This window comes from Pongo abelii, chromosome Y (genome assembly GCF_028885655.2).
Source record: "Pongo abelii isolate AG06213 chromosome Y, NHGRI_mPonAbe1-v2.0_pri, whole genome shotgun sequence".
NCBI lineage: Eukaryota > Metazoa > Chordata > Mammalia > Primates > Hominidae > Pongo > Pongo abelii.
Window position 1 is genome coordinate 48932636 of NC_072009.2, and position 18342 is coordinate 48950977.

The window sequence follows — 18342 nt, forward strand, 5'->3', positions numbered from 1 at the left end:
CAATGAGAACACATGGACACAGGAAGGGGAACATCACACTCTGGGGACTGTTGTGGGGTGGGGGGAGGGGGGAGGGATAGCATTGGGAGATATACCTAATGCTAGATGACGATTTGGTGGGTGCAGCGCACCAGCATGGCACATGTATACATATGTAACTTACCTGCACATTGCGCACATGTACCATAAAACCTAAAGTATAATAATAATAATAATAATAATAATAATAAAAGAAAAAAAAAGAAGAAAAAAAAAAGAAAGGCATGGAAATGTACATTTTGCCTAGAGTTAAAGGATTTCCTTTAATTTACTAAAATAAATCTAAACGTTTACACAAGTTGTGGAAAAAAACTGTAAAAAATTTGATATTGCCAAGAAAACTCTGTAACCTAGTAACTAGATTCAAAAGGGTATTATGTCTATTTCTTCAATTAAGCACTGAAATGAAAACACAACAAAAATTTCTGGAAACACTAATCTTTCTTTAGCAAATTTGGAAAAGGTTGTTAAAATGTTGTAATAACTTTGTGAAAATCTCACTTCATGCTCAAACTTTCTAAGGTGAAATATAATTTTACATATGGTTTCATTGAGCTTAGGGTTAATATTAGGAGGAGACTAATTCAAGAGTAAAATTTGTCTTTCTGAAAGAGTTTATTACATAATAGTGAAGGCTGATAAAATGTTTCTGCCCTTTCAAACATTTCTCCCTATTGTATTTTGGCAAAACAAATGACTTAAGGAAATCTGGAATTGTGTTTCATAATATTAAGTGTCTTAATCCTCTAAAATATTTGGCAGGCTTCCCAGAATAAAATTTTAATTTCAAGGATGAATTTTCTGAAACCTATATTTTCAGTGCTTCAGAGAGCCCCTGGAGCATAAAAGAAAAAGTTAAACAGATTTATAAAATATATTTAAATACATGTGATTTTGACAGTAATATTTTATTTTTCAGCATATATTTCAGTGAGTCATATTAACACAAGTCTCAAAACCACATGGTGTTCTTAATGTTCTTAATCTCTGAATATGTGCTATCAATTTTAATTAAAATTATTATGTTAAGCTATTGTAAACCACAGAAATAACCAAATGCCTTGTCTATTCTGTTTCTAACCACCCTAGATATGTCATTTACAGACATTTAATCTCTCTCAAGAATAACAGTTTATAATTAGCTATAGAACTTTTCCAGGTCTTCTCAACTACAGGTTTTTTATAACAGAAAAATGAACAGAACTTAGGAATAGCTAAACTGTTTATAAATGTCAAGCAGGACAAATGTTAAAATAGACTAAAGCAACAGAGAATGAAGCAATCTCTACCTTTTGTTTGGAAAATTTCTGATTGTTGTTTTGTTTTTTAAATTCAAGAACACTTTCTTTTAAACTAGCTACAGTTTTTAACACTATGATTTGATATACTCTTGCTAACAAAACTTGGAACATGCTTTTTTTTCTCTGTGTCTGGTTCCTCTAAAATTCGGAAACTATGTGTGATTATTCTTAACTTACAGCAATATAATTGTTTGAATCAGTGCAACCAAAAATGTATTTTCATTTGCAACAAACCCAATAGGAAAATCTGGTTGATTTTCTAAGGCTTTGACTGGAAGAGGGTGTATTCTTTAATGAATCAAATTTGACCTCTAGAAACAATAAAAGCCCCTTGGGAAATCTAGCCTTATACAGTGTTTACACAATCTCAATACAGGTTTTCCAATCACTTTGTAAGTAAAAAAAAAAAAAAAAAAAAGCCACTTTGTTTCAGGCCCAGGAACTTCATGTGCTTGGAGCCTCAAAAAATAGGGGAGTTTACCCAAATAATATGTATCCAAGCGTACAAACTTATGGGAGGGCTCAGCTTTATAATATCTTATTTAAGATTCCTTGTAAAATAAAGTTTCATAGAAAGCCAATGAGGAAAGCGCATCTAAAGTTATTTCTTGCACCACTATACAAAAATAGTCTGGCTAAGTGTAAGATAAGTCTGTTTTGCAAACAACTCCCTTTTATCATGATTCATTTTTAACAAAAATCAGAGAAGAAATATATATGTTTCACAGTCTAACACACCTCTGTCACTAAATTCTCATCTCATCTTACAATTTTAATGAAGCTTTTTTTTTCTTTGAGCCAGCTGGTGATGTCCAGCTACAGTTCTTGGAAAACAGAAAGATATGCGTAATAGAGAAATCTAGAACAATATTCTAATTTTGTGCAAGCGTTCCACAAATATTTTCAGGTAATTAAAAAAATAGGATACCTCTAACAGAGAATTTTTGTTTTGAAAAATAAAGTCAAGAAAGGTAAGTAAACCCAAGTCTCACGTAACCAAATCTTAACAAGTATAAATATAGCCACCTGTTATCCAAGCACGTCAGCAGCCTTGAGGTATTTAAGGTATTCTCACTCTCCTTGTCTGGTTGTGATGTGTTTTCTAATAATCCAAACTGTTTTTTAGCCTAAAGTCTATCACGCTTTAATATGTAATGCAAATAAAATGATGCATTAACATGCCTTTCTTCTACAAACACTTAAACCAACTGTCAGTAGAATCCTACCTACTGTTTTCTACACGACACTCTTCTCCAGCAGCAAGTAGCCAGAAAGACCAATGCCCAATCTCCTAAGAGCAGTTAGAGTTTTCATTTCTGTGGGAGGACAAAGACAACTTAGCTAGCTTTTCCTGTGTAAAGAGCAAGGAAAGGGTCCCTGGAAGACCCCAAGTCTACAGGTAAGGGCCTGATTCCAATATAATATTATAATCAGACCAAAAAAAAAAAAAGGTGTGGGCACCAGTAACAGATCTAACACAGAAGGTTATGCCTGATAACATGGCTGCAGTGACACAGAAAGTAGAACCTGCCATCCGTTCAGATAAAAGCTTTTACAAAACTCCCACTCACTCAGTTGGGGAAACAATGCCTGGCAGAGAAATGCTGTTCTCTGTATACTCAGAGGGCTTCCAAACAATAAAGTTTCTTTTTTTTTTTTTCCTGTGGACATAAATCCAGTGGGATCTAGTGGGTACCAGCTGGATTCTTTCTTTTTGTTTTTGACTGTTTACTCAACCCATATGAATCATCACTTCTGTCCCTGATTGGTCCTAAGCCAGCATCCCAGGCCAAGGTTTTACTTTATCTCATGATAGGACCTGGGCCAAGCTAAGCAGTCATTACAAATTATCACTTCAGACAGCTCCCAGGCAAAGTTCCTGGGCTAAGCTAACAGGTCTTGGGCCTGGGCAAAGTTAAGTCACACATTCTCCAAGATAACTTGCAAACTAAGCATATATCTTTATTTTTTAGGCCACAAAAACCTTACACTCCAGTAGATAACTTATTCAAGCTTATAGCTCTGCTGACAGAGAGCTTATTTTGCCTCTTATTTAAACTTTTGCTCCAAACACTTTCCTGTGTTTACAGTCATTTATCTTAAATGTAAAATAAAAGACTCATGGTGTTATCTCAAATGAAAGAAAGGCTGTTACATCTTGATGCATTGTTAAAACCACAATATTATCTGAACCTATGACATGTTTTTGCAGCTTTCTTTTGATATCAGGGTCTGCTTGAGTAATAAATTTTTCTCTTAAGATTAACTCTGTCTTAACCAATAGGGAGACAGAAAAATGTGTTTCACTAGAGCATCTCTCAGGATTTTTGAAATGGCTAATTTTTATGTGGTTTCAACATATTATGAGTAGTTTAGAGTAATTAAGAAGTTTTGTTCTGTTTCTTCATAAGCCTTCATGTATGCTCTCTATATAAACTCCTCTGTTGGATCACTAAGTTTCCAGTCAAGTTTTCAGCAATGCATTCTTTCCTATTAGGAATAAGTATTCTGTTAGTGGTTCAACATTTTTTTTTTCCTTTACACTCTCCATTTTTCAAGATTTTAAAAAAGACATGTGGGTCATCCATGGATAATTCTACTCTCTGTAAAGCTGCCTGCTTTAGGGCAACGGTTATGGTTTAGTTTAGGAGTAATGTATCATCTCTTCAGATATGATTAAACACTTGAGTTAGATTTTGAAATGCCTCTGTATATCAATCAGGTTCATCAGAGGACACTTGCTTAGGTTTTCCATTATTTTTCTAAGTCTCTGCAATGAGTAGAAAACTTTTACTCTACTAGTATCACATCTATGGAGTATTTCCTGCAGGGGCCACAGAAAAGTTGGGGGTTTCTTCAGTGGCAAAATAAGACAAGCTGGTAAAATTGCTATTGGAGGTTTTAAATAAGGGTTGTAGTTAGGGTGTTTGGAAGTTATATTTGAGTGTTTGTCAGGGGTTTGTCTCTGACTTTAATGAATTATCTCTTTGAAACTTGCCTGATATGACTGCCAAGAGGGCAGAGTCAGTTTTACAATGCTCATAAAGATCTGGATTTTCTCCCAAGTCAAAGTAAGCTTGTAAAAAAAAAAAAATCAAACTCTTTTCTTCGCTATGTGAAGAAAAGATGTAACTGTTGAATAGTACTAAAATGAACACTTCCTTCAGAAAGCTAGGCCTGTCTGTCCTGGAGCTGGTAAGATTGTCATGCCCTTCAGCAATAAATAAACAAATAAATACATAAGCCACTTTCTTTTTCAGAGTCTCAGAGTCAATTAAATGTCTGTATTCTAGAATGTAATCTAGAGAGGTGCACACTGCAGATTGTTTGTGAATTTTCTAAAGAAATATATAGAGAAAGCATCCCATACTCCTTTTTCCCCCTTTTGAAGTAGCCTTAACTGAATAAAAATATAGAAAGGATGTTCCTTGATTTTGCATTCCTCTTGTCTTCCCTGAGTCTGGTGACTGACATAGGTGTCCCCCATGGAGGCAAGCCAAACCCTTGCCCACAGTTCAAGAGGAGCTATACAGCAGGATGAGTAATGTTTACCTTCATTACTAAAGCCCTCCACTGGTGACTCTGTTGGTTTCCTAAGCCTACTCAACCCAGAAGATTCCCAAAGTAACTTGGGAACCTAAAAAAAAGACTATACAGTTACTGGATTTGAGCAAGACCATTATATAGAGTAAGACTTTTAATACTATTTCTGGCTTCTTTTGATATGGCCCCAGAAAAACATTGAAATTCCAGGAAATGAGATCGATTGACTTTGAAACATAAAAATCTCTTTTAGTTTAAATGTCAGTGCTGCTGGAAGAAGGTGTGACTCAAAACATGTAAAGCTAGTATGGCTGGCTTTCATAAGACAGCACTTAGCTAGATTATGTCTCTAAAAGGCACCTTCTTTCCAATTATTGAAAGTGGAAATTTTCTGTTTTCAGATAGGGCAGAGAGTCTTATTACTGTTAGAAAGACATAGGAGAGAGAGGAATTAAAAAATCAAAAGTTTTGTGCAAAGTACTGACAAGGCTTCCCACAGAGAAAAACCTCATCTCACTAGGTTGCATTTTAAGATCTAAAACATTACATGAAATTGACGAATCCTAGGTTTATATAGTCAAAAGTTAGAAAAAGAAAGTTAACACTCTATTGCCTGTCCCACAGTATATGTCTGGGCAGAAAAAAATGATGTGTCTCAAAAAGAATCTTTTTAGATACATACAGCAGTGCTGAGCTTTTTGAAGAGAAATAAGCACCCAAAAAGAGAAATTTTATTTAAATGTATGCCATTCCATACAGTGTGTGAATATCTATCACCAGGGGACAAAAAGACCCTTACCAAATAAAAATTTTTAGACTACAATTTTGGATTCCTCTTGTTTTGCAACTGTTTGAATTACATTTCTAATTACTATGACATCCACTGACCTTTCCCAGTAAGATTATATCTCCAGGTTGCAACATTGTATACAAAGAAGAAATAGGAGACACACTAGGCACACAATGACAAAAAAGAAATGCAACAGCAAAGTCTGGAGTTTTTGATGTCACCACTCTGATGGGCTGTCAGAAATTGGAATTACTTTTGGGCCTTCACATAACACCATAACGCAGTCTTAACCAGAAACCTTCAGTTACCTTAGATATCCTTTCAGTCCCACGTGATGCTTAGATCCTCTGTAAAAGAAAACAGTTAGAAAAGAGGCAACACTTTCAACAGCGGAGGGTGAAAAGAGACTGCCAACATGTCTCCCCTGGCGTGATCTTGGCTAACTGCAAGCTCTGCCTCCTGGGTTTATGCCATTCTCCTGCCTTAGCCTACAGAGTAGCTGGGACTACAGTTGCCCACCACTACACCTGGCTAATTTTTCGTATTATTAGTAGACATGGGGTTTCACCATGTTAGAAAGGATGATCTGGATCTTGATCTCCTCTTAATTTGCCCACCTTGACCTCCCAAAGTGCTGGGATTACAGGCATGAGTCCACATGCCCATCCCCTACTGACATTTTTAATTAAACCTTTTCTGGGTCCATGAACCAAAAACAAATCTTGCAGTCCCCTAATGCACCACAATGTATCAGTCTCTCATTTTGAGGTGTCACACAGAAATTTTTTTAACCTCAACAAAATTAAAAAATATGAATGCAAAAGGTGAGATTATAGGAAAGTTTAATACATTAACTTCTGGCAGAGTAGGTTTAGTTGCCCACTTTGACGAAGAGTCTGATATCTTTATGGAAGAAAGAAAATGAACTAACTAGTCTTGAAGAAAGCACTACTCATCTTTTCTGAGACCTTGAGCCTGGAACTATTAAGAGCTGAAATAATGAATCAGCATGGGTCAGGAACTTGGCCCTGAGCCACACAAGAGGTAAAGTGAAAGCATGGCTGGGACCTTGGCCTAGGACCAGAGGTTAAATTGATAATTTAAAGAAACTTGGCTCAGAGTCTAAAGCATGTTTACTAATATAAGGTACCCTTTGTAACACACTAGAGGCCAATGTGTACATGTCCAGGAAAAGAGAGAGGGTATTTCCTGGAAGCCCTGTGGTTATACAAAAAACATAGCATTTTTAATGTAGGGTCATTTTTTTTTGTGTTTTTGTTTTTGTTTTTTTTTTTTATCTGAGTAGCTGTGGGCATGTCTTAAGCACACACACACACATACAAAGTTGGATTTTTTTTATTTATTTTCATGGGCCACAGGATTGTGCAGGATTCTTAAATTTGTGTCTGCAGCCTGCTTTTTCAGGCTGTTTCTCTGCTTGTCAAAATTTTACCAGTAATCCACAATTACGTAGCTTTTCTTTCTCAATACTATTGAAGACCTAGATATTTTCTGAGGGTGGGAAGGCAAATTGTTTGAAGTTTCCTATGTGCAAAGCATTTTTGCCCTGTGAAACAACCCACATTTTTGTAACTATTGTAAAATTGTTCATGCCTTCTTAGCAGTTATATCAGAAAAGCCCACAGTAAACAACTACCAAACATCGGAGAAACATTCTCCCTGGAAACTCTCAAAAGCAAATTTTGCTGCCCCACCTTTTCTCATATTCTTGATCTAGAGAATCTTTTAGTCACATCATCATCAGCTCTTCCAATTTTAACATCCAACCCTCCAAGTCCATTACTACCCCTATAGGAAATGCCCAATGAATGAGGTGCCAGTAAAGTGCAAGTTTCTTTCTCATTACATTACCTTAAACAAATAAAGTAAGACCTGAGGAAATTTTCTGATACTTCAATTTATATATAGAGACATTCTAATATCTAGCTTTTTTTTTCATCTTCCATAGGAAGATGTTACGTTATTCCTAAGCCAAAATCTTACTGCTTCTGTGAAATAGCCCTGCAGGCAACAGAAATATGCTATGGCAAACAGCATTTGTTCTATAGCCTGTCATAATAAATGCAAAGCAGTCAAAGAGAGAATGAGGGAAGAAAAGACAAGATCCTAATTTCCAGTAGCAACACAGAGCCCTTTGAAAACCTTAATTTGAGCCCTAGTGATTCCATAGATAAGTAAAGAAAAAAAAAAAAAAGAAAGAAGAAAGCAGGGCTTTGGCCCTTAAAAGAGCCCAGATCTATACCTTTCCCAAGCCAGGGCTGTGACAACATCTTTGGATCTCTGCAGTTTCTGTCATTTCTACATATCTGGATTCCACTGCATTCTTCAGTGCCTGCAGAAAAGAAAGCTTGTGGTATGGCTGATTCACCTAAAAATTTGCAGGGAGCTGCCACCGGTACCAGCACCTGACCTGCTTACCCCATCCCAGGTAATGTGCTTAGCTGTGTGAAGTGGCTGGACTCAACCATCACTCACTCATACGTCTGCCTCCATTCTGTGCCAGGCACATCTATAGTGAAATGAAAACTAAGCCCATAGTTCGAGCTGAGTGCAGCCTGCAAGATGGGTATGTAAAATTAGAAAGCAGGCTCAAGAGAAACTTGCACAAAGGTGCCATGATCCACAGAGATTCTTGGCTGGTGAAGTGACACCCTAGAGATCCTGCGACAAGGATGACATTCATCAGCAGTGGCCATTGGATTATTCAATTATGCCTATGTAAATGGAGCCTCCATAAAAACTTACAGGACAGGATTCAGAGTGCTTCTGGGTAGCTGAACACGTACAGTATTCTAGAAAATTGGATGCACATTACAACAGATAATGATAATTTTAAATTTCATAGAGTGTAGGGGGCTTTTATTTGTTTTGAAAGAAGTTTCTGCCTTAGTAATATGTCCATAATTTTAACTTGTTTGCTAGAACATACTCTAAGTTAACCTAAATCTAAATCTGCACATTATAAACTTTAGAACTTGGATATTTCCACAAAAATGATTCCATAATTCACTAATAGGGTACAAGTTTTATTTTAGGGAGATAAATATTCTTTTGTCAACTGGGTAACAACTAGACATTTATAATAGAAAAGAAAATCAAGCGATATCTCAACAAAAATTCTAATCATATGTTCAGTTTAGGAGAATGATCAGTGAATTTTGTGTCAAAAATATTTATTCTAAAAGATAAGTTTTTTAATTTATGATTTTGTGTCTCTGAAGTATTTGTGCTACTATAAAGTCAAAGGCACAATCTCTGATAGTTCTGTGCCTTTCTTTGTGGGAGGGAAGCTGAGGCTGCCTCATACCCCAGTAGACTCTGTATTCTAGGATATAAAAATAAGAAAAATAAACATTATTACAGAATTCTCTGTCATCCACTTCTAATAAAACACAATTCTGGTTATATATATAGTAGTAGCCATAGATACAAATTAGGGCAGTCTAGTACCCACCAGTCTGCTTTTGTATTTGGTCTCACGTGTGCATAAAATAATCACATATGGGCAAATAAGCTGTTTTATTACTTATTTAATGTTACAGTGCTTAAAAAGGCCTTGATAATTTAAATACATAGCTTGGATCTTTCCAGTTCTCTTTCTAAGCCTTAGCTATGATTGAAATTGTTTTGGGCAATGAAGATAGCAAATCATTATGCATTTGGTTCAGCTTAGTTCTTGTGACCTGAGCAGACAGACTGACAATTAAAACTCATCAATTTTATTCTGCACATACTTAAACAAGAATTCTTTTTTTTTGAGATGGAGTCTCATTCTGTCACCCAGTGTCACCCAGACTGGAGTGCAGTGGTGCGATCTCGGCTCACCGCAAGCTCTGCCTCCCAGGTTCATGCCATTCTCCTGCCTTAGCCTCCCAAGTAGCAGGGACTACAGGCTCCCACTACCATGCCCAGCTAGTTTTTTTGTATATTTTTATATACAAAATATACAAAAAAATATTGTATACAAAATATACAAAAAAATGGAGACGGGGTTTCACAGTGTTTAGCCAGGATGGTCTCGATCTCCTGACCTCATGATCCACCCACCTCGGCCTCCCAAAATGCAGGGATTACAGGCATGAGTCACCATGCCCAGCCACTTTAACATGGATCCTATCCCTTGTGCCGAGCCCCATATCTTCCTCAGCACCTCCAACTCCATCTTAATGTTACAGTGAACAAGGGTCTTACATTCTTCTAGTGCATCTCGATTATATGAGGCAAGCCCCTTAATTTGAATCACAACCCCTTGGGTTAAAGTTCCAGTCAAAAACACGTGAGAGACCAGCCCTTTGGTACATGCCTCCCATGCTGTCAGCTTTTGCCCAGCAATTAACATTTCATTGGCAGATGCTTCACCCATCATTTTTGGAAACATAGCAGTAGAACAGCCATCTGGACTCTGTCCAAAGGCTGTATAAGGGGTTTGGAACCAAGCCGTTTCATTAGCCCACACAAGATCACAAAGAGGCAGTATGGATTCACCTAGTCCAATGGAAGGGCCATTGACTGATACAACAATAGGCTTTTTAAATTGAATAAAAGTAGTCACAAAATTCTTGATGGTGTCCACAATCTCAAGTCTTGCTCTCTTTCTGTTATTCCTTAAGTGCTTCGCAAAGTACCCCAAATCAAGGCCACAGCAAAAAAAAATTTCCAGCTGCACTGAACAGCACAAGCTTGCTGGCATCCACAACATCCCTACTCAGAGCATTAACCATTTCTTTAATTACCTCTGTATTCACTGCACTTTTTTCTGTCGATTGAGTTGATAGTGATATTTGGGTGAATCCATCCTCTTTCTTCACTAGAATGTGTCTGTATGTGCTGGCATTTTCTGTCAGCCTTATGGTGAAGTACATCTTCTTGATAAAAGGCTGGTCTCTGCCATCATCAGTAACATTTATTTGCCCTAATTTCACTCTTGGAACTGATGTATGCATGTCTGTTATTCTATTGGCTGATAATGGGTCTATTAATGCCACTATACCTTTTTTGGTAGCTGAGCCTGTGGCCAAAAAGCAGTTAAGTGAGCCAGACATCTGAGACATTAGTGGGTGTATCTGGATCCTGTTCTCTATTCCAGCCTGTTCTGCACCAGAGCCTGATAAATTCCTGATGAGCTTCCCTTCTGTCACCTTGAAGACCACGGTGTCCTGTAGATCTACCATAAAAGCTTCCAGTTTCTCAAGCTCCTGAAAGCCACTCACAGTTTTCTGTTGTTAAAGGGGCTGTGAGGTGCAAACATCTTCACAGTTGAGTTTACTGGCTCCATATTCTTGTGTCAAAGAGAAGTGAAGCTGTCTTTCTCCTAACGTTCTTGCTGGCAGCAAATAACTGGCTGTTTTTGGATTTGTGGTGTTTGCCAGCCACTAGCATTTTAGGAGAGTTCTTAGAAAACTTGGGGTTGGTAGATCTGGAAGTTCCTGTAGCATTGTTTGAAGAAATTCTACTTGCTCTTGTCCATGTATTTTTTTTTCTGTTTTTCAGTCTGTTATCTGTTAAAATCATATGTTTTTCACAGTTCATGAGGCGCTGCTTTGGTTCCCAAGTGTCATCCTGTTTGTCACAACCTTTCCATTTAACCAAATACGCTATATTCACATTTTTTCCTTGTCTTTTGTCAACAATAGTTTCAACCTCAAACTCCTGGGAAGCCATGAAGAAAGACACAGGATTGGAGCAGGTGCTGTGACAGCTTTATTTCTGTTGCGTCTCTAGTAGCCACTTCTTTCTGCCTCCAGTGCTTCATCAGGTTCTGAGTATGGATGAGTCTCTTCTACTTCGTTGCCACTGGCATAGTGAAAATTGTGTGAAATAGCAGCTATGCTATGTGCCCTATGCTCTTCGCACTTTCTCCCTGGTGGGACAGCTAGGGCCTTATCTCATGGTTCATGATAGCTGACTCAGTAGCCTCAGAAAACAGTAGCTAAATCCACAGCCCCTACTCTCTGGTGTAGTACAGAAAGCCTTCTTCCTGCCTGTTACTCTTTTGTGTTTGTTTGTTTGCTTGTTTTGTCTAGTTGTGGTTGCTATGATGATTATATTGAACATTCTAATGTTATAACATTTTTAAAGCTACACTAGCTTACCTTTAGTAACATACAAAACCTTTACTCCTGTATAACTTAACTCCATTATTTCAGTTATTGAGTTCTCAAAATCATACCTTGATGCATTGTATGTCAAAAACACAAATTAGTGGTAGTGTTGTGGGAAGTCAGGGACCCCGAACAGTGGGACTGGCTGCAGCTATGGCAGAAAAACCTATATTGTGAAGATTTCATGGACATTTGTTAGTTCCCCAAATTAATACTTTTATAATTTCTTACACCTGTCTTTACTGCAACCTCTGAACATAAATTGTGAAGATTTCATGGACATTTATCACTTCCCTTATCAATACTCTTGTGATTTCTTATGCTTGTCTTTACTTTAATCTCTTAATCTCATCATCTTTGTAAGCTGAGGATCTATGTTGCCTCAAAACCCTGTGAGGATTTCATTAACTGCACAAAGTGTTTGTAAAGCATTTGTGTTTAAACAATATGAAATCTGGGCACCTTGAAAAAAGAACAGGATAAGAGCGATGTTCAGGGAACAAGGGAGATAACCATCAGATCTGACTGTCTGAGAGCCAGGCAGAACATAGCCATGTTTCTCTCCTTACAAAAGCAAATAGGAGAAATATCACTGATTTTTTTTTTTTTTTTTTTTTTTTTTTTTTCTCAGCAAGGAACAGCCCTAAGAAAGACAATGTGTTCCTAAGGGGAGGACTCTGAAATGGCTGTTCTGGGAATGTCTGTCTTATATGGTTGCAGATAAGGGATGAAATAAACCCCAGTCGGCCATAGTGCTCCCAGGCCTATTAGGATGAGGAAATTCCTGCCTAGTAAATTTTAGTCATACCGGTTGTCTGCTCTCAAACCCTGTCTCCTGATAAGACGTTATCCATAACAATGTGTGCCCAAAACTTCATTAGCAATTTTAATTCTGCCCCAGTACTCTGCCCCCATTAGCCTTGTGATATTTTATTGCCTTGTGAAACATGTGATCTCTGTGACCCACACCCTATTTTTACACTCCCTCCCATTTGAAAATCACTAATAAAAACTTGCTGGTTTTGCAGCTTGAGGAGGATTACAGAACCTGCCGACATGTGATGTCTTCCCCAGACATTCTGCTTTAAAATTTCTCTCTTTTGTACTCTTTCCTTTTGTTTGTCAGACTGGCTGACACTTAGGGAAAATAGAAAAGAAACTACATTGAATTATCAGTGGTGGTTCCCCCAATAGTGGTAGTTTTTTTTAATTAAATATATTAGTGTTTTCTTGAAGTGTAGTTTACTGGTTGAAAGTGTCAGCTTTTATCTGGGAATGTTATAATTTGTCCCACATATTTGATGGACAATTTATTGGATCATAAGGTTTAGGTTTGACAGTTTTTTCTGACATCACTTGGAATATATTAGCTACTGTTTTCTATCATCTTAGTTTTCAGAAAAGAAATCCACTGGTTATTCAGTGGTTATTCAGATAAGAAATCCACTGGTTATTTTTGAGGGTCCCTTTTACATGACTAGCTACTTCCCTTGCTTCCCTTGAAAATCCTCAAGTTTCTCTTTGTATTTGTTTTAGACAGTTCAATTATCAGGTAAGTTTGAGTTTGTTTCTTTGAGTTTCTGTTACTTGGAATGTGTTGGGATTCTTGGGTGCTTATTTATTGTCTTAAATTGTTACCTTCTTTACGACTATTTTGTTAAATAATCTGCTTGATTCTTTGCCTATTCGTTTGAATTTCCAAATTGCATAAGTATGGCTGCTTGATGGTGTCCCTCAGGTTTCTAGGCTGCATGAAGCTACATTGACCCTTTCCAGCCTGTATTGGTAACCAGTACATGGTTGACTGCCCCCAAGGGTGTGTATTACAGTGTTGCAAGGCTAAGGCATCCCAGAGCTGAATTCTAATACTTCAATCATTGCAGTCTCACTAATGCACCCCAATGTAGCAGTCTCTAATTGTGAGGTATTGCACAGAGCTATTTGTCTCATGGCCAAGAAAATTAAGGAGAATGGATGCAAACAGGTTGAAGCAAAACTTTTCTAACACTGCATATTCTCACTCATAGGTGGGAATTGAACAATGAGAACACATGGACACAGGAAGGGGAACATCACACTTCGGGGACTGTTGTGGGGTGGGGGGAGGGGGTGGGATAGCATTGGGAGATACCCCTAATGCTAGATGACGAGTTGGTGGGTGCAGCGCACCAGCATGGCACAGGTATACATATGTAACTTACCTGCACGTTGCGCACATGTACCATAGAGCCTAAAGTATACTACTACTACTACTACTACTACTAATAAAAAATCCCATCTTTCCAGACAAAATAGTTGGATAAAAAGAAATGAATCCAATAAAGCATTGTCTCTTAAAAAAAAAAAAAAAAAAAACTTTTCTAAGTGAAAGTAAAAACTCTTCACAGTAGAGGTGGAATGCAAATGGTTTACCTACTATGAGACTGGGCTTTTTAGTTTCTAAAGACAGGGAAGTAAAATCATGTGCTTAGTGGTCTTGGAGTGTTATTTGGCTTGGCTCTGAACATTTTTCTTGGATTCATCTGGAACTGAAGTTATGATTTATAGAAGCTACTAGGCTCAGCCTTGGAACTTGGCCCTGGACCAAGAAGGAAGTGACAGCTTGGCCTGAGTCCTTGGCTTGGGACCAATCACAGGCTGAAGTAATGTCTCATGGCCACAATAATTAAGGAGACTGCATGATGCAAAGTTCAATTAGGAACAAAAGATTAACAAGCAAAAAAGAAAGCTTTTGACAGTGAAGAGGGTATTTAAGAGAACTTCCAACTATAAAGCTGGGTCAGGGCTTTCTATGAACTGGAAAGAACAAAATGTTCTGAGGTGTCTGTGGCCTGTCTTGAATAAAGCACCACTTAGCTAGTTTCAGTACCTGGCCTGGGAAAAATGAGAGGCTAAAGTAAAAGCTTTGTCTGGAACATTGGGCCAAGAAAAAGCAGAAGCTGAAGGGATAATTCATAAATGCTTGGCTCACATATCCAAAATAGAAAGAAAAGATATTACATCAGAGCCCACTGGAGCCTACCATGTGTCATGCTCACAAATGGAGGAGTGTGTATTTTCTTGAAGTCTGCTGATTATATGAATGACAAAGGCATTTATTCATTTGGCCTTGTTCCCTTATCTGTATAGCTGTGAATATATTTTAAGCAAAAATGACAAAGTCATTTTCATATTCTGCCTTGTTGTCTTATTAGTGCAGTTGTGGATATATGTTTAGGCTATCATCCTCTTCAATATTTTTTATCAGTGTCTGCATCCTAAGTTTTCAGGCTGTTCCTCTGTATGAAAGAGTTTTTCCAAAAACTGCTTCTAGCTTCCTCACTTCTTTTTTCTCTCACACTTCATGAAGGTAATTTTGTATATTTTGTAGATTAAACAACATTTATGTTAAGGGCTTTTCTGTGCAGTTTTTCACTTTTGTTATGGAATCTATCAAAGTTCACATTAGAGTACATTTGAAATTTTTGTGTTAGCCATGTTCAATCTGTACTTTCTTCTTTTAAAATGAAGGTTTTTAGTAAAGGAATACATTGTTTTAATTCTTAGAATTCAAAATTTGAAACTCTAGTCCTGGGTTTTCTTTTTAGTAGCTGTAAGTTTGTAAAATATCTTTGACGTTTGTCTGCTTTCTGCTATAAAACTCCTAAAACCTTTGGAATCTCCAAAGTGCTGTCTTTTAATATGATAATGTTGATGTAGAGCTGCATGCTGGGGCTTTTCAATGAAAAGACAAAGGCATGATTTATGGTAGGAACTCTCAGATGCACTCTGCATCATTCTGAAATGGGAGAGATGCTGCAGGTAATGGCAGCAGCAGCCCATTTAGAGAGGCTGCTGCAAAGATTTCAGGTGCAATGAGGGAGGTGAAGCCAGGGCTGTGTACTCTGTGAAACTCATGGGAACCAAGAAAAGGCAGAAACCACACGCACATCCAAGTTGAATTATAAGGAGCCCCAGCTACTCAGGCACAGTGGCAGCTGCCCCACCACAGCTGTAGACTCAAGCGTGTATCTGCTTTCTGAGGCTTGGGAAGCCATCCTTCCAACAAATTCCCTGAAGTTCCTGCTCCCATTGCCTGGCTTCTCCAAGCTCCCAGTGCCCACTCTGACATTGTGCAAATGTGCCATCATCCACAGTTTCTTGGCTGGTGAAGCAATACCCTAGAGATCCTGTGACAAATTTCATTCATCACCAGTGGCCAGTGGATTATTCAATTATGCCTATATAATGGATCTTCCATAGAAATCAACAGGAAAGGATTCAGAAAGCTTCTGGTAGCTGAACATGTAGAGTATTCTAGAAAATTGTGTGTACATAAAAACAGACACCAATAATTTTAAACATCATGATGAGTGTAGGAGTCTTTTCTTTATTTTGAAAGAAGTTTCTGTCTTTAATAATGTGTCCAGAATTTTAACTTGTTAACTAGAACATACTCTATGTTAATCTATATCTGCAAAGGATAAACATTAAAACAAGGATATTTCCACAAAAATGATTCCATAATTCACTAATAGAGTGCAACATGTTTTACTTTAGAGAGATAAAGTTTTCTTCATGTTAACTGAGTAAGAACTAGACATTTATAAAATAAAATAAAAGTTGTATCTCAACATAAATTCTAACCATATGTTTAGTTTAGGATAATGATCATCAGTGAATTTTGTGTCAGAAATATTTATCCTAAAAGAAAAGTCTTTTAGTTTAGAATTTTGTTTCTCTGAGTTACATGTGCCACTATAAAGTCAAAGGCCCCATCAGTGATAATTCTGTTTCTTTTTTTTTTTTTGTGGGAGGGAGTAGAGGCTGCCTCATATCCCAGGAGCCTCTGCATTCTAGGGTAAAAATAAATAAGAAAAACAATTATTATTACACAAATTTCTGTCATCCAAGTCTAATAAAACACAATTCTCGTCTTATATATTATAGTAGACATAGATAAAATGTAGATCTTGCAAGAACAGTTTAGTGCTCACCGGTCTACTTTTATATTTGGGCTTGTGTATGAATAAAATAATCACATTTAGGTAATGAAGCTGTTTTATTACTTATTTTAAAGTTACAGTGCTTAAAAATGTTTTGATAATTTAAATACATAGCTTGGACATTTCCAGTTCTCTGAATTCCCATTTGTGTATTGTTTTGTGTCAACAATAGTTTCAAACTCAAACTCCTGGGAAGCCGTGAAGAAAGACACAGAATTGGAGCAGTTGCTGTGCCAACTTTGTTTGAGTTGTCTCCACATAGGTACTTGTTTCTGCCTCCAGTGCTTCACCAGTTTCTGTGTATGGATGAGCCCCTTCCACCTTGTTGCCACTGGTGTAGCGAAAGTTGTGTAAAATAGGAGCTGTGCTCTCTGCCTGAAAGTCTCCACACTTACTCCCTGATGTGACAGCTTGGGCTCTGTTTCATGGTGCCATGATAGGTGGCTCAGTAGCCTCAGCTCCTGCTCTCTGTTGTAGTAAAGAAAGCTTTCTACTTGCCTTTTACTCCTTCTCTTTTTTTAATTGTCATTGATAGTATGAGTACATTGAATATTCTAAAGTTATTCCACTTTTAATGTTATGCTGGCTTACCTTCAATAACATACAAATCCCTTACCTCTGTATAGCTTTACCCCAAATATTTCACTTATTGAGTTCTCAAAATCATACCTTTAGGCATTGTATATCAAAAACACAACTTACTTCTTAAATATATTAGTGTTTTAAATTATATGGAAAACAAATTGTGGAGGCGCACATTGTTAATTTTTTATGTTTTGTAATTGTTAATGTATTTATATTTACTTTAATATATATTCATTTTTGCTACTGTTTAATGTCTGTTCATTTTACCATGAAGGACCTCATAAGGCATTTTTTAAAAGGTAATCTACTGGTAAAAGTGTGAGCTTTTATCTGGAAATGTCATAATTTCTCCCGCACTTGTGAATGACAATTTTTTGAACATAAGATTTCTCTTCAAAAGTTTTTTCTTACATCATTTGGTATATGTTAATCTATTGCTTTCTGTCTTCTGAGTTTTCAGATAAGAAATATACTGATTATTGTTGAGGGTTGTTTGAACATGGCTAGCCACTTCTCTTGCTGCTTTCAAGATTTTCTCTGTCTTTCTTTTAGAGAGTTTAGTTATCATAGAATTTGAGTTTGTTTCTTTGAGTTTCTCTTACTTGGAGTTTTTTGATCTTGGCATTCTTTGCCACTGTTGTTTCTAAATAGTCTCCCTGATTCTTTGTCTCATCCTTTGCACTTCCATTGTGTGTAAATATGGCTGCTTGATAGTGTCCCACAGCATTCTAGGCTGTGTTCTCATTTCTTTATTTTTTTCTTTCCTTTCATAACTTAATAAATAATGTTAACTGCCCTTTCTTTACTATGCTGATATTTTATTCTTCCCCTTGCTCATATCTGCTTTTAAATATCTGTAGTGAATTTTTTTTTTTTTTTACTTTTATCTCTAGACATTTTTAGGTTATAAAATAACTTTGCTGTTTTTATTAAGAATTTTTCTTCATATTTTTTCAGCTTCATTTATTATATTATCT

The 18342-nt window shown here is 36.9% G+C and overlaps 1 long non-coding RNA gene across 1 annotated transcript in view; it reads right to left on the bottom strand.

Annotated features, from left to right (window-relative positions):
* The window catches only part of LOC129053204 (uncharacterized), a 38751-nt gene extending 27057 nt beyond the window's left edge, over nucleotides 1–11694 (bottom strand). Inside the window, exons 1-2 of the long non-coding RNA XR_008518258.2 lie at nucleotides 10428–11694; nucleotides 7937–8026 (exon numbers count right to left, since the gene is read on the bottom strand). This is a non-coding gene — a long non-coding RNA (uncharacterized LOC129053204). The remainder of the gene's footprint in view (nucleotides 1–7936; nucleotides 8027–10427) is intronic.
* Between the last annotated feature and the right edge of the window lie 6648 nt (nucleotides 11695–18342).